Raw genomic sequence first — 15703 nt, 5'->3', positions numbered from 1 at the left:
TAGGATCGAGTTTCACATCAGGCTTCCCACAGAGTCTGCTTCTCCCTATACCTATGTCTCTGCCTCTCTCCGTGTGTCACTCATGAATAAATAAATACAGTCTTAAAAAAACCCAAAAAAACATAGGACATAAATTTCCCTTTGTGGAGGTGTTCCCCCTCTCTTCTCCTGTACCAGAAAGAGAACAACCCCTATCACTGGAGACTGAAAGTCAGTACCAAGATGAGTCTGCACAAACAAACCTTACTAAAATAACCCTTACATTTCATAAGTTTCCCCCTATATTTACTTTCCCGTAATTAACCACTCCTGGAAACCCAAACTGCATTCCCCTTACTTTGTCACTTCTCCACAATGGATTGCCCTTTGTTAAAATGGGATATAAACCCCAGGGTCTAACCACCTCTTAGGCCTTCACTTCTTTTTTGTAAAAGCTTCAGTGTGCATAAACATTAAAATACTGACATCAAATAAAATTTGTATGTTTTCCCTGTTAATCTGTCTTTTGTCAGTTTAATTCATGGGTCTCAGTCAGAGAATACAAAAGGGTAGAGGAAAAGCTTTTTTCCTTCCCTACACTTACTCAAATAAGACCTATTGTTTATGGCTTGGGTCAAAGGCCATATTTTCCTCCTTCTCTTATATATAGTGCTATTTTTTAGTGGTCATTATTAAGGAATTTTTCCCCCATAAACTGTACTTAAATGTACAAGTCAATGAATTATTCTCAAATGAACAATCCTGAACCCTTTCTAGAGTCAAAAACATAACCAGACCCCTGGAGCCTTGTGTGCACTTCATTTAAGCACTTTTGATGTGCTGCCATATTAAATAGTATGGATTTTGAAGACAGGCATATTAGCCAAGATTCTTATGTTGAAAATTATAAAACTCAAATTAACTTACTTTAAACAGAAGATGACAAGATGCACACAAAATCAAAGGGTGGGAAATATGGGGATGGAGCTGGATTTCGGGTGACCTGGGATGGAAACACTATCTCTTTCTCTCTTCCTCTTCCCTCCTTGCTTTCCTCATTCTCTGCTTCTCTCCATGTAATAGCCACATTGTCTCAAGATGTTTCCCCCTAAAGCCCCCTACTTTATTTATTTATTTATTTTTAAATTTATGATAGTCACACACACACACACGGAGAGGGGGGTGGGGACAGAGACATAGGCAGAGGGAGAAGCAGGCTCCATGCACCGGGAGCCTGACGTGGGACTCGATCCCGGGTCTCCAGGATCGCGCCCTGGGCCAAAGGCAGGCGCCAAACCGCTGCGCCACCCAGGGACCCCAAGCCCCCTACTTTATAGTCATAGACCAGAAAAGAAATTCTCTTTCCTTGAGTTAAAAAGAAAAACATCCTTGGGTGCCTGGCTGGCTCAATCAGAAGAGTATGTGACTCTTGATCTCAGGGTTGTGAGATTGAACCCTATGTTGGGTATAGAGGTTAAATAAATAAACATAGAAAAGAAAAGAAAAAAGAAAGGAAAAAACATCCTGGTAAAAGCCTGTTGTCTGGCTGACCTGAGTTACATGCTCACCCCTGGGGTCAAGGTAGGGGGTTTGTTACCAGAAGAAAGATGAGGCAAGAGAAAGGTGCTTGTAACAGAAAACAGTAGCCAGGACTTCAGGACCATTTCCTGTTCAATGCCCCAAATGATGGTTACATTCCCTACAGAAGAGGCAGTCCTCTCTTTATGTTGTAGGAGTGCTGTTATCCTAAAGGAAACCAGACATGAGGACCATGTTTAATATAAAAATACCAGAGGACTGGTGATTTTTGAAGACAGAACAGCCTTTGTTTTTCAGACTGTCCCCTAGGACAGATTCTTAGCGACTCAGGTTGGAATCTAGAGAAGGATCTCTTTGTCTCAACACAGTTGACATTTGCGGCCAGATACTACTTGTTGTTGGGGGTTGTCCTGTATTTTGCAGGATGTGTAGCTAGCTGCATCCCTGAATTTACTCTCTAGATAATGGTAGCGCCCTCCCTCTCCAGTCATAAAAACAGTAATGTCTCCAGGCATTATGTCCTCTGAGAGACAAGATTGCCTTTGGCTAAGAACCATTGGTCTGGAAGAAAGGAGCTACAAAAAAAAAAAAAAAAAAAAAGAAAAGAAAAAAAAAAAAGGCAGTGACGAAGAAAAGAGCTGATGTCCAATGTGCCATTGGAAGCAGCACTTACTGTGCCTGCAGTGGAAAGGTCATTTCCTACGTTACCACGGTAACAGGGTTCCTTGGTAAAATACCTCTGAGATTACTTGAAGTGGGGTGACTGGTTTCTGTTAAGCAGACAGGTTGAACCTGGAGAAATATTTTTGTTATTTTTGACAGTTATTATGACCTATTTTACCTTTGGGTTGAGGTGACTGGGAAACATTAAAGTTTGAATGAAAGGATGATTTTAATGAATAAAGTTAATTTTTTTTTTCTTAATGGCACGGTTAAATTCATACATCACTGCTGTGGAATTAGAATTTTAGAAGTGTCAGTTATATTAATCTACATTATACTACTGTAAGATAGTGATGAATTTCCTGTGAAAATTGATCCCACACAGAGCACTCTAAGATTAGAAACTAAAATTCTCATGTATTATCAAGTGTTCAAGTTAAATTCCATGATAAGTTGCCTAAACATGAGAGAAACAGGGTCCTGAGATATCTTTACCTCCAGTAAAGAGGTAACTTACCACTTGTTGTAAGCATTTATATCATTGAAAATAACTTTCATTATTTTGTCTTAAAATAACAATTCTGATTCAACCTGAAATGTGCTTTTTTTTTTAAATTTTTTACTTATTTATGATAGTCACAGAGAGAGAGAGAGAGGCAGAGACATAGGCAGAGGGAGAAGCAGGCTCTATGCACCGGGAGCCCGACGTGGGATTCGATCCCGGGTCTCCAGGATCGCGCCCTGGGCCAAAGGCAGGCGCCAAACCGCTGCGCCACCCAGGGATCCCTGAAATGTGCTTTGCAGCAGTAATGGAGCAGGAGAGAAGATGGGAACTACTCCTTCCCATCCCATTCCATGAGGTCCTGTCCTCTTTCCACCCCACATTCCTATTGCATAGTGATGGGCTCTGAACCTAGCATGGGCCAGTATGGCTAAAGAGAAAGAGAGAAAGCAAAGAGTATAGGACCAGACCTAACAAGTAGAAATCTTGGGTCTGTCCTGGCCACTCGTTGCAAGTATGGGAATCCATTGACATATGTTTTCATTTGCTTGTTTTTTAATCTTAGTCCACTCATGTCAAGCTTATAATGCAGGCATAGTTTCGTAGTTGCAAATGTGGCCTGATTGATATCAGGATTCCCAAAATATTTTAGTAGTTTCTTTCTGACTATGATGCCTCCTATTGGCCAATAATGCAATTCAGAGTACTATCATACTCCTTTTTCTAGATTGATCCCAAAAAGTGTTACTTTTTATTTACAAATGCATTTTAATACTATATATTATATTTGTGCTTAATATAAAAATTATAAACAGCACAGAAAAGTATAAAATAAGAAAGGAAGATCCACGTGACCCCATTCCCCAGAGAGAATAAAAATGTCACATCTAGATTATTTCTACATATAATTGGTATGTTTTTCTTGTTGGTGTTTCTTAGTACTTGGAACTATTCCTCATTCAACCAAGTAGGCATTTTACAAAACTGCTTCAAAGAAGGGGTGACAGTAGGGACAACAGCTTGGAAAACAAACAACAAGCTAGATTTGCTTTTTGTGTGTTTCAAAAGGCTAGACCTCAGAGGAAAAGCAGGGTCTTGTGTGCCCAGAAACAGAAACAGTGTAGGAAGAACACAGCTTCCCAACTGCAGAGACTGGGTAGGATTCCTTGAGTTGAAATGAAAGGAAGATAGTGATCACATGACAAGGGGGTATGGTCCCTGGAGTCAGGACAAGGGGCCTGGTTAAGAAGAATCCTTGGATAGGAGCCAAGTTGGCATCCAGAGACACCATCTTCCATCACGATGAGCACTGCCTATCACCCAGGCTTCATTCAGCTGAGCCCCATACAACTGTCACCTGTGCTAAAGAGTGTGCTAGTTTTCTTTTCCATTGATGTCACACAGCCTTCCAAGATCCAGCAAGAGAGGATCTCATCTGTGCCCTGAAAGAGGCCCATCCTGACCCTGTTGATGTGTGTGAGCCCCCTGGGTCAGCCGGTCCACCATAGTGGTGTGACAGAGAAAGTCCCAGGATCTGTGCATATGGAAGAATGAATGAAGCCAGCTTGAGATTTACCCATTTCCACCTGAGCCAGTAAAATTGGCAAAAAAACGTGATCACATACCCATCTCTCTCCTGGCCTCCCTCTCTTCCTCTACTTTTACACAAACTAGATCATGTTCATAGTGATTTTCAACTTGCTTCCTTTTCTCTTGGTAATATGTCTTTGGCATCAGTGTGTAAAGATCTACTAAATTTTTTAAATAGCCACTTGGTATCCTAATTGACTTGTCTCCACATGAGGGACTCTAGTTCTCCCCCCTGCCACTTTTCCTCTTTCCCTAACTTTCTTTTGGATATTACTAAACTATCATGAGTATCCTTTCACATAACTTTGTTTGCACTTTCTTTGAGCAGTTGGACGAGGTCATGGAGAGGACTTGACTGCTGATTGACCTGACAAGGACCCAGGCAAGTAGAGGCTCCTCGCCATCTCCTCTGTCCTTGGAAGTTAAATTCAGCCCACCTTTCCCATAGTGGGAGCCATTGCAGGGACAGAGTCTTGGATGGTACATGTGACTAAAGCCCAATCAGGCCTCTGTATAAACTTTTAAGATTCTTGCAGGCAGGTGCAGAGATCACCCTGTCTTGTGGCCACCAGAGACAAGCCTCTTATGTGAGTTCCCTTGCTTCATGACCCAGGCCTCGGCCCCCTGCCCACAATCTGGGGTGCTCTGCCTCTTTTCTCTGGTCTTTTCTTATCCTCTATGTACCAGGGCCAGTTTGTCAACCAACAGTAACCCTAGGATAAATTCCTGCAAGTGGAATTGATATAGCAAGAGGTATACGAGTTTTTAAAAAGTATAAATATTGATACATTGTCATCCAAAATGTTTGTATCCATTTGCAGTTGCAAGTTATTTACCCAGCTCTCCAAACACTAGGTGTTATAATCTTACATCTTTACCAATCTGATACAAGAAAAACACCTATTTTTTTTTAAAGATTTTATTTATTTATGAGAGACACGGGGGCAGGGGGCAGAGACACAGGCAGAGGGAGAAGCAGGCTCCACGCAGGGAGCCTGACATGGGACTCGATCCCGGGTCTCCAGGATCACACCCTGGGGTGAAGACGGCGGTAAACCACTGAGCCACCCGGCTGCCCAAAACACCTATTTTTTTTTTTTTAATTTGCCTTACTCTAATAATGACTGAGAATCCCATTGCATTATGTTTGTACGTACTTAGTACTATAGTTAAAATATTCTGTTTTATGGGTAGGGACTATTTTCTATTCAGCCTAGTAAATATTTGTTAAGTGCCCATTATGCGTCTAGTTGTTTAGATTGAATTCAACTAAAACCAACATAAACAACAACAGCACTTGGTACCAGTGAATGTGGCAAAAAATATAAACAATAAAAATGCTAATGGTAAAAGACCTTCCCACGGTGTAACTAGTTTTGAGTGATGAACAGCATGAATTAGCTACAAAATGTACCCATAGGTAATTGAATAAAACGAGGTGTTAGCCAGCGTTATTTCATATTTTCTGCTTGAAAACTGGATAACATCAGCCCCAAATCAAATTTGGTATTGGCATAATTAATAATCATCTGTTCTCTCTGGAAGTATGGTAATTAGAAATCTGGCTCAGTGACTCCTTAATGTCCTTACTTGTTTGTGACAGAAAACCATGAGTGTGGCATTAAGAATGACACTTACTTTCTCAGTTGCTATGGGACAAGGCAGCTATAACAGGCCTTTGTCCCAGAGTTGAAGAAGGAGCTATGCCATAAGAGAAAAGTTTCTCTTTTATGGTGTAGTTTATCTCTTTTATCTAAGCTGTCTAGAGACTATTTCAACTCTGATTATCACAAAGCTAGTAAAAATGCAGATTTCATAAAAGCCTAATAACACACTTTATGCTAGGATTCCACATTTGGTTCCTGGGCAAGCTGGTGATAGATGGAGGGAGAAAAAGCTACAAAAATGTACTGTGTTCCAAAATGTTTCCTAAAGTGTGTCGAGACGTAAGCTACAAAAGAAAAAGTGTTCTGTACTCAACCAAACTCTAGGATAGTTGTTTAGAAAAGTGAAAGAGGTTTCTTTACTGCAAGATTTCAGAATCTTTAATACAACAATGACAGGGAGCCAGTTTTCAGTGTCAGCCCAGCTCATTTGACCTGGAATCCCTATTTCCTCTGTTAATGTATGTTGTTTTTCAGCCACCCAAGGGTCCACTTTTCGTTCTTAAATCTGGTGAGGCTATGATCAGGGGTCCCTCTCTATGCCAGCTACAAGTTAGGACAATTGAAAGCTGGAATCCTACTTGGGAGTATCACAGAGCAATAGATTGGGGTCCACCCATTGCAGCAGTAGAAGACATCCAGTCATGACATTTCTGCCCCAACATGATCTTATTACAGCCCTTTGGAATTGTCTAACTCCTGCAGGCTTTTGAGCCTGGTTGTGTGGACTGGCTGCCCATCGATTCTTAGAACTCCTGTCATTCTTTCATCAAATTCTTTTTTGCTTAAGTTGGTTGGAGTAGGGTTTTTGACACTTGGCAACCAAGAGATCCACACTTAAAAAAAAACTTTCTTTAGCTTATCTCTCACAATATCACTTTTTTTTTTTTTTTTTCACAATATCACTTAATTGAGACAGGGATGGGCAGCCCTGGTGGCTCAGTGCTTTAGCGCCGCCTTCAGCCCAAGGTGTGATCCTGGGGACCTGGGATCGAGTCCCATGTCGGGCTCCCTGCATGGAACCTTTCAGTTCTCAATAAACAGGCATTGTCCCTGTCTCAATTTTTTTTTTAAGATTTTATTTATTTAGGGGATCCCTGGGTGGCTCAGCGGTTTAGCGCCGCCTTCGGCCTGAGACATGATCCCAGAGTCCCACCATGGAGTCCTGAGTCAGGCTCCCTGCATGGAACCTGCTTCTCCCTCTGCCTGTGTCTCTGCCTCTCTCTCTCTCTCTCTGTGTCTCTCATGAATAAATAAATAAAAACTTAAAAAAAAATAAAGCTATTTTCTCCATAAGGAAAAAGACCATATATGATGGTACCCAATAGAGAAATAGTGCCTAAAGACTACTTGCTCTTCTAGTAACAGAACATACATTCATGTTGGGTTTTGATGGCTATTTAACAAACTATAGAGGCCCTTATTTTAGAAAAAAGAAAGTTTTTTTTTTTTAAATTAAAAAAATCTATACTTTAAATCAATCTTAAGGAGTCTCTTATGGGAGAAAAATGCACTCTGAACATTTTGCTAGACATTTAACGTATATTTTCTTATTTAATTCCTCAATATCTATGTGTCAGCCAGCAATATTTATCGAGTCCCTAATATGTGACTGGCCTTGTGCTAGGTAGGACTACCTGTGATGAACAAGACAGACCCAGTTTGGGCAGTAAGAGACCCTGCCATAGTCACACATAGTCACACACACACACACTCACACGGTGAGTTAGTAGCATACAGACTTTTTCCTGTGTAAATACAGTTATAGTCTTTGTTCTTTCTATTTAACTATTTCAATGAATACCTTCTGTTTGTTCTAGACTAACAGATAATCCAATCAATACAGATGGGTTTAAAATTTTGGATGCATTCCACTTTAGTGACCAGTATTTTATGAATCTTTGAGAAGTGTTTATTTATTGACACCAGTCATAGTATTTTTGGTTCAAACATGCTTTCACATTCGGTCTTCTGGTATAAAAGCACACTCGATGGGGATCCCTGGGTGGCTCAGCGGTTTAGCGCCTGCGTTCCACCGGGGGCGCGATCCTGGAGACCCGGGATCGAGTCCCTCGTCAGGCTCCCTGCATGGAGCCTGCTTCTCCCTCTGCCTGTGTCTCTGCCCCTCTCTATGTCTATCATGAATAAATAAAATCTTAAAAAAAATAAAAGCACACTCGATGGAAAATATCCAATCGCATGCGATAAATTTTAGGAATAGCATTGCAACTAATGTTTGCAGTCAGTTGTCATTCTTCCTGCTGCTCCTCTCCTGGGGTCCAGGACTGCTAGTTAAATAGGTTCCAAGCGTCCTAAAGTCCAAATATCAAGACCATGGGAATGAAGGACCGGAACCCAGAGTCAGGCCCCAAGGGATGGGGGGAGCAAACTGTCCCCTAAGACCTGTGGCTCTGACCCGGAAAAAATTGCTGAACCATTAACTTGAGGCTCATGAAAGTGTTAAGACTATCTCAAAGTAGATCAAGGCACTGTTCCTAGCCCAAGTGTAGAAGGACACAAACCTGCAAGAGATGGGGCTTAACATTCTGTGAAATTCCATCTTTGCAGTATTTTGAACTCTGACCTACAAAATACAGTTTACCCCAATTTAGAGTTTCATTCTTCTTTTACCAGACAGCTTAACTACATTGGATCAGGATTTTCTTTTCTTTTTTTTAAAGGTTTTATTTATTCATAAGAGATACACAAAGAGAGGCAGAGACATAGACATAGACATAGGCAGGGGGAGGTGCAGGCGTCCCACGAAGAGCCCGATGCGGGACTCGATCTGGTGACTCCGGGATCACGACCTGAGCCAAAGGCAGAGGCTCAATCACTGAGCCAACCCAGGCGTCCCTGGATCAGGATTTTCAATGCAAAAGTAGTATATGGAATATTTTTACCTATTGCAATTATCCCCTTGGCTTAAGTGTTGTAAGCGTGTCTTACACAGGAATGATATCAATGGTGCAAGCGGCACGAAAGTGGGCCAGGTCCTGCAACTTCACGGAGGTGTTCTGGATTGTGGTCTGTTTGCAGTGTTCACGCTGAATTAGCTGTAACCAAACACCCCTCCTCATTTTCTCGGGTTCAGGGTGTTCCTGAGTCTAACCTCAAAGTTACCCTGAAATCACGCTCAGCAACACCCTAAGGCCGAAAAGGGGCGGCGAGCAACAGGGGCAGTGTGACCTCTATCATAGGTCAGTAGGGTCAGCGGTCGCGGTCATCACACCGCCTGTCCCCACGAGCTGCTTCTCCAGTCCTGGGGAACAGAGCCTGGGGGCAGGCAGGTGGGGTACGGGGGGGCGCACCCGGGAGGCTCGCGGCAGCCCAGCGCGCAGGTGTCGAGGAGCGCGAAGGGGCGGCTGCGCGGGGGAGGGGGCTACGGGGGGAGCGGGCGCGCGCGCGGGCTCGCCGGCGGCGGGGGGCGGGGCGGGCAGGGCTGGGAGGGGCGGCGTGCGCGCCCCCGGGCGGCGGGGGCGGGGAGAAGGGCAGCGCGTGCGCGGGCTCGCCGGCGGAGGGGGGCGGGGCGGGCGGGGCTGGGAAGCGCGGCGTGCGCGCCCCCGGGCGGCGGGGGGCGGGGCTGAGATGCGGCGTGCGCGCCCCCGGGAGGTGGGGGCGGGGAGAAGGGCAGCGCGTGCGCGGGCTCGCCGGCGGAGGGGGGCGGGGCTTGGGGGCTGGGAAGCGCGGCGTGCGCGCCCCGGGCGGTGGGGGCGGGGAGGAGGGCAGCGCGTGCGCGGGCTCGCCGGCGGCGGGGGGCGGGGCTGGCGGGGGCGGGGCTGGGAAGCGCGGCGTGCGCGCCCCGGGCGGTGGGGGCGGGGAGGAGGGCAGCGCGTGCGCGCGCTCGCCGGCGGAGGGGGGCGGGGCGAGGCGGGCGCGCGCGCGGGCTCCCCGGAGGCGGGAGGGGGCGGGGCCGCTCCCCGGCCTGTGCCCGCCCCGGAGTCCGCCGCGGTGCGTCTCCCGGCAGCCGCCGCCGCCGCCGCCGCCGCCTGGGGCAGAGCGGTCGCGGACGCGCCACCTGCAGTGCCGGCTGCTGCTTTCTATTTACTAGCAAGCACCTTTCCCCGCGGGAGAGTCCGGGAGCGCGCACATACACACACACACACACACACACACACACACTCACACTCACACACTCACGCTAGCGAGCGCGTCTTCACAACCGCATCCCCAAACCGACAGTGCGAAGCTGCTGCGGTTTCTCTTAGCGTCCGCCTCGCGGGGAGAAGCAGAGCCGTCGTGCAGCAGGAGCGCCCGGTGCCTGGCCCCGCAGACCGCTCCCCCCGGCGGGTAAGCCAGGCTCTCCTCGTCACCTGCTCGGGGTCGGTGCCTGCAGAGCGGAGGGAGAGGGCGGGCGGCCGGGGTGCGCCGTTGGGGGCGGGACCGCAGTTGGGATCTCAGGGGTAGGCGGCGGGTGCAGCCGGACCGCGCGGCCCCGCGGGAGCAGCCACTGCTCCGGTGCTCGCTCTGCAGACCCTGCAGGTGCCCCCCGCCTCCCCGCCCAGCCCCCAGCCCCCAGCCCCAGCCCCCAGCCCGAGACGAGCTGTGCTCCTTGGTTGCCAAGGAGACTTGCTTAAACATCAGCCCTGGGACATCTGTTGAAACGACGGGCTTTTAAAGACGATGCTGTTCTTTATTTTGATTCTTAAAAATGAAATACACACCGAGGACCATGTGGTAATTGGGCAATCGCTAAGATGTATTCTGGGCATGGTTTCATTCAACTTCAAGAAGAGCGGTAATGCACTCATCTAACGTGCGCTTTAAAACGGATTCGTCAGATGAATTTTTCAACGGATTGTGTCTTGAATCATAAATCACTCCCATTTTGGTGATGCTCTAAAGAACAATGAGTCCAATGAAAATCCCCCCCTTCCCCCCCCCCCCGTTGCCACATTGTATCTTGCAGTTCACTCAGGCACTATTATCTTAACATTAAAAGTGAAAGAGGAATTAACTGTTTCCCACCCAAGGATGATCTGCTGTAAATTGGCCGCAACAGGAATACACAAGTGAATTCCTAACGCGAGGAGATAGCGCTCATGACAAATTTGCTAACGTGTCTATGGCCACTGCATCATTAAGTGCAGTTTTCTGCACCTCTGCCCATCTCTAAGAACATTCTGTTTCCTTTCAGGTCCCTTGACCTGACTGTTTTGTTTTTTACATATATGTCTACATGCTGACGGATACAGATGTAGAATTTGTGCCATGCCTTATTACTCCCAAGATTCGAAGGTTTTGGAGCTCATATTGAAATGTTGAGAGGAAGGAGGCACAGAGAAAGCAAGATCCTTGCGTTGTTGTTGTTTTGGTTTTTTTTTTTTTTTTTTTTTTTTGGATTGGATCCTTTTTTGGAGAACTGGGTGAGGGCCAAGGTGGAGGTCAGTACTCAATTATCTCTCCAGGACCCCTAATGAAGGGTGTGTCAGTGTTACTTTGAAGGCTCTGGTGCCTAGTGGGTAAACTTAAAACAGCACTTGAAGGGACCATCAATCCATTAAGTATCCTTTGCACTGATTTCATACCTTCATTAGGAACAGAGATGACCTAGTAAAGATCTTCTGGCATTCAACAGTTCCTTTTGTTTTCCTTTGATATTTGTTCATCTTTTTATCTCTTATTACTTCAAATTCTTTTCATCCAGTAATACGAAGAGCAAGGAAACTAGTAATAGCTGAGGAAGCATTAGAGGGGTTTTGTGCAACTGAGGGGGGCTGGGAAATAAATAATGATGACAAATATTTTATATTACACCTTATGAAGTACTTTTCCCCCACTCTTCTTTTTTATTCCCTACAACAATCTTGTGAAGTCAAGGAATTATCTGCAGTTTAAAGCTGAAGGACCCAAGACTCAGATTTTGTGGAAGGTCACAGAGCTGGTGAATGGGGAAGCTTTTTTTGGATCCAAATTCCTTGACTGTAAAAAAATTCTGTGTCTGTATTTCCAATGCACAAGTAAGATAAAATAGTGGAGCAGGCCCAGTGGGGGCCATGTGGGAGAGAGGGTTGTGGACTTGGAACATACAAAACCACTATGGAAAGGGCAGCACCAACTCCCTTGTAGATAGATGACTGTTGCTACCCCGGCTCTAAAACATTCTGGTTTTTCAAGGGAAACAGAAGGTTACATATTTTTATGTGAAATATCCTTCATTTTATAAACTAAGGACCACACTGAAAGTGTATTTGGGCCACAGAAGGCCTGTGGACTGCCAGTTGCAATCCAGAGTTACGGAGTTCTCATTCAACTCTTAAATATTTTTCTCTTATGGAATACCGATGTGAATGAATCTATCCATCATTATAAGAGTGGTGAGGAGTTTTCTGGTTTTGATATTAAAATCTAAAAAATGCACCATATCTTTTCGTAAATAGGTCCGAGGTTTTTTTTTTGTTTTTCGTTTTTTGTTTTTGTTTTTGTTTTGTTTTAGGGCTCCTAGGCCTCTCATACCTAAGAGAGAATAAAAGAATATGAAGTGCCCCAAAAGAGGAATTTTTTTAATCTCGTGAAACAATAGCCTTTATGGTTTAAAATTTATGTTTCTGGGTGTTTTTTTTTGTTGTTGTTTTTGTTTTTGTTTTTGTTTTTGTTTTCTGGGCGTGTACTGCAAACTACAGAATAAGTAGGTTGAGTACCTGACATTGTAGGAAGAGGTAGAATGAAAAAAAAAAAAAGAAAAAAAAAAGGAAGAGGCAGAATGAGAAGTTAGTCAGAAAAAGGAGCATCCTGAGCTTTTCAGTGAAAATGACTTTTTCAGGCAGCCTGAGTGGCTCAGTGGTTTAGCACCGCCGCCTTCAGTCCAGGGTGTGATCTTGGAGACCCAGGATCGAATCCCGAATCCCACGTTGGGCTCCCTGCTTCTCCCTCTGCCTGGGTCTCTGCCTCTCTCTCTCTCTCTGTGTGTCTCATGAATAAATAAATAAAATCTTAAAAAAAAAAAAGTCTTACTAAGATTTTAGGTAATTAGCTAAAGCCCACCATAGAATACTGCAATATTCCAAAGGAATGAAAACATAAATGGGAACTCAAGGGGTATTCACTTCTAGGATGCTGACATAGAAAATACAGTTTACTCCTTAAATAACAGCATCTTGTAATGAAGCATATACCTTTTGAGAAGCTGCCATCTTTTCATGTTTCTCCTAACACTACAGAGATGTCAGCAGTCTTCACTGAAGCCGACCTGATGGGGTCAGAAAGGACATTTATTTATGTCATTTCTTTTGTGGATCCAAAAAGGTGCAGTTAAAAAAAAAAAAAAAAAGCTAAGATTTGAACAGTGACTTTTAATAGTTCTCAAATTTTAAAATCCTCCTCTAGAAGGATACTTTGATAGTAAATAAGTGCCTTTCAGTTTCAATTCATGGAAATATGTTGCATCTCCAGTAAAGAGCTATGTTATTACTACTGTGACAAAGTCCTGGCTTGGTGCTATAGAGATAACAGCTCTGCCGTCAAGGATTCAGAGCAAACAAATGTCCTGTTCCTGGTAGCTTCCACTTTTCCAGCCCCTTCTATGTTTTCCCTATATGGAAAACTACTTTCTATATTTTCTTCCTAACAGCTCTATAGAATAAGGATCTTATTGTCATTGTATCGATAGAGAATCTGAGACTATGTGAAGTTAAACCAGACAAATAAATGAAAAACCTCAGCAGCTCTCCTCACTTCACACCTTTCCTTCTCTGCCGATTACCTAATGGAAGTTATAGGCGTTGTGATTTTGAGGCAGTTGTGTGTTAAATGCTATGATAGAGATACCAGATGCTGTAGAAACACAGATACAGGGAAAAATTAAAAAGTATGCTGATTGTGGAGATCAGATTATTCCTGTGTAGGAGGAGGATTAGTGCTGGATCCTGATGGCTGGGTTTGATTCTAGTAAATGAAGATCCTTTCAGCTATGCAAAGAGGGTAGGCTCTGTGAGACAGTCAGTTGGAAGTGTGAATTGAGGGGATAATGCTCATGAGGTCTGATATTGATGAGCTCATCATTGTTGCTGAAGGGATGACACAAACTGTGGTAAGAAATACGGTCTCCCAAGACGGAATGGAGTGTATCAAGAACACAGAAGTATGGGTGCGTAGCAGGGAGTAGAGCAAGGTGAGGTGGTGAAGGAGACTCAGAGGGGAGTTGTAGACGTAGGGGAGAATCTGAAGAGATAGTATTGATTCTTCTGAAAGACTGACATAAGGGGAAGGGGTGAACAAAGTATATCATGTTCTCTATACAGAGTTTGGAACACAGTAAATATCCATGAACTATTATGGTGTGTCTGTATTCTTAACATCCAGCATCTGGCACATGATTTCCTGTCATGATACCACTTTTCTGTGGAAAGAAGGTGTACATAGACATTTTATGTGAATTTAGTTGGAGTGGACAAATATCTGGATTTTCAAGAATGGGCAGGAGATTGTGCAAATTCAATGAGGAGAACACGTCAGTGTAGACCTTTTAGTAGGGCCAAGACTTAGAAGTCAGGGAGGCTCTTGCAGATGCAGATTTTTTTTTTTATTTATTCATGAGACACAGACGTACACACACACACACAGAGAGAGAGAGAGAGAGAGGTAGAGACATAGGCAGAGGGAGAAGCAGGCTCCAAGTAGGGAGCCTGACACGGGACCCGATCCCAGGTCTCCAGGATCAGGCCCTGGGCTGAAGGTGGCACTAAACGCCTGAGCCACCCCGGCTGCCCAAGATTTTGATGTTGGATACACCTTTGATGAAGTCTCATCTGTGGGACAAATGAGGAGAAATATAAGCTGCTTGTTAGCTATTTGAAAATATTTACTCAAACCCAGAGTGACAAATAAATGTACTCTGCTCTTGATCCAGTCAGTATTTCTGTTACCTGGATGGAGATATGAAAAAAAAAATGTGACCATCTAACAGAAGTGGGCTTTGGCTTCAAGTACTAGATCTGCAGTGAGTGGGAGAGAGAGCTACTTGTTAGAATGGTGGGCACAAGATAAGAGGATGAGATGAAATAGAGACATGCCATAGCTAGCAAGAGTCTAGCGCGGAGGATATTTTAACTCCCATCAAGTAGCATATAAGCCAGTATGATGATTTGCTTTTCACAGTAATGGAAAAAAAAATATTCTGAACAAATGATGTGAGGAGTCTGTCTTTCTTACTTAGCTTTTTGGTGACAGTGACGATAGGCCAGTGGAGGTGGTCTCTGTGTTAGGTAGTACCTTTCTCTCCTTTTCTTGTCCTTACATACTGGTTCCCATTATCTCAGAATTTCTTTCACTGTGGAGATTAGAACTTAGGAATTCAACCTACAATATCTGAACTTTCCTTCTTACTAAGAATTAATAGATGGGATTTATTCTGTTCCCCTTTCCCTGGTCCTGTTGTGTCCAAGAGGATTATTCATTCTCATCCCCTTGTCGCCGAAATCTACCCTAAGCTGAGGAAGCACGGAACTTAACTTTGTACCCTTTTTGTTCTTGCCTTGTTTCGTATGCACACTGCAATGTGTTAATGCATTTTATTAATTCGGTTTAGACATACGGCATTATAAATTTTGGTGAGATTTTAAAAAGAACTTATGTATAAAAATGGTTTTGCCAACTTGACTTGGAGTCAGATTAGTTCTGCACATGGCCAAAACACAGAAAGCTGTAAATTTGTCTAAATTAGCTTTGCAAGGTTGAAATTACTGACCTGATAAGATGATTTTTAAATGAAGAAGGAAAATCTTTGGCAGTTTTCATAGACTCTTGACTTTCCCCTACATGTTTATTT

General features: G+C 44.2%; 1 protein-coding gene across 11 annotated transcripts in view; it reads left to right on the top strand.

Moving 5' to 3' along the window:
* Window positions 1–9882: 9882 nt before the first annotated feature.
* The window catches only part of KLHL32 (kelch like family member 32), a 234897-nt gene continuing 229076 nt past the window's right edge, over window positions 9883–15703 (top strand). For all 11 annotated transcript variants that reach the window (XM_072832002.1, XM_072832009.1, XM_072832008.1 and 8 more), the window contains exon 1: window positions 9883–10227. The gene's annotated coding sequence lies outside the window, so the exon portion shown is untranslated. The remainder of the gene's footprint in view (window positions 10228–15703) is intronic.

The sequence above is a fragment of the Canis lupus genome, chromosome 7 (genome assembly GCF_048164855.1).
Source record: "Canis lupus baileyi chromosome 7, mCanLup2.hap1, whole genome shotgun sequence".
Classification (NCBI taxonomy): Eukaryota; Metazoa; Chordata; class Mammalia; order Carnivora; family Canidae; genus Canis; species Canis lupus.
The sequence above is the reverse complement of the archived record's forward strand: the minus strand, read 5'-3'. Positions and strand labels throughout refer to the sequence as shown.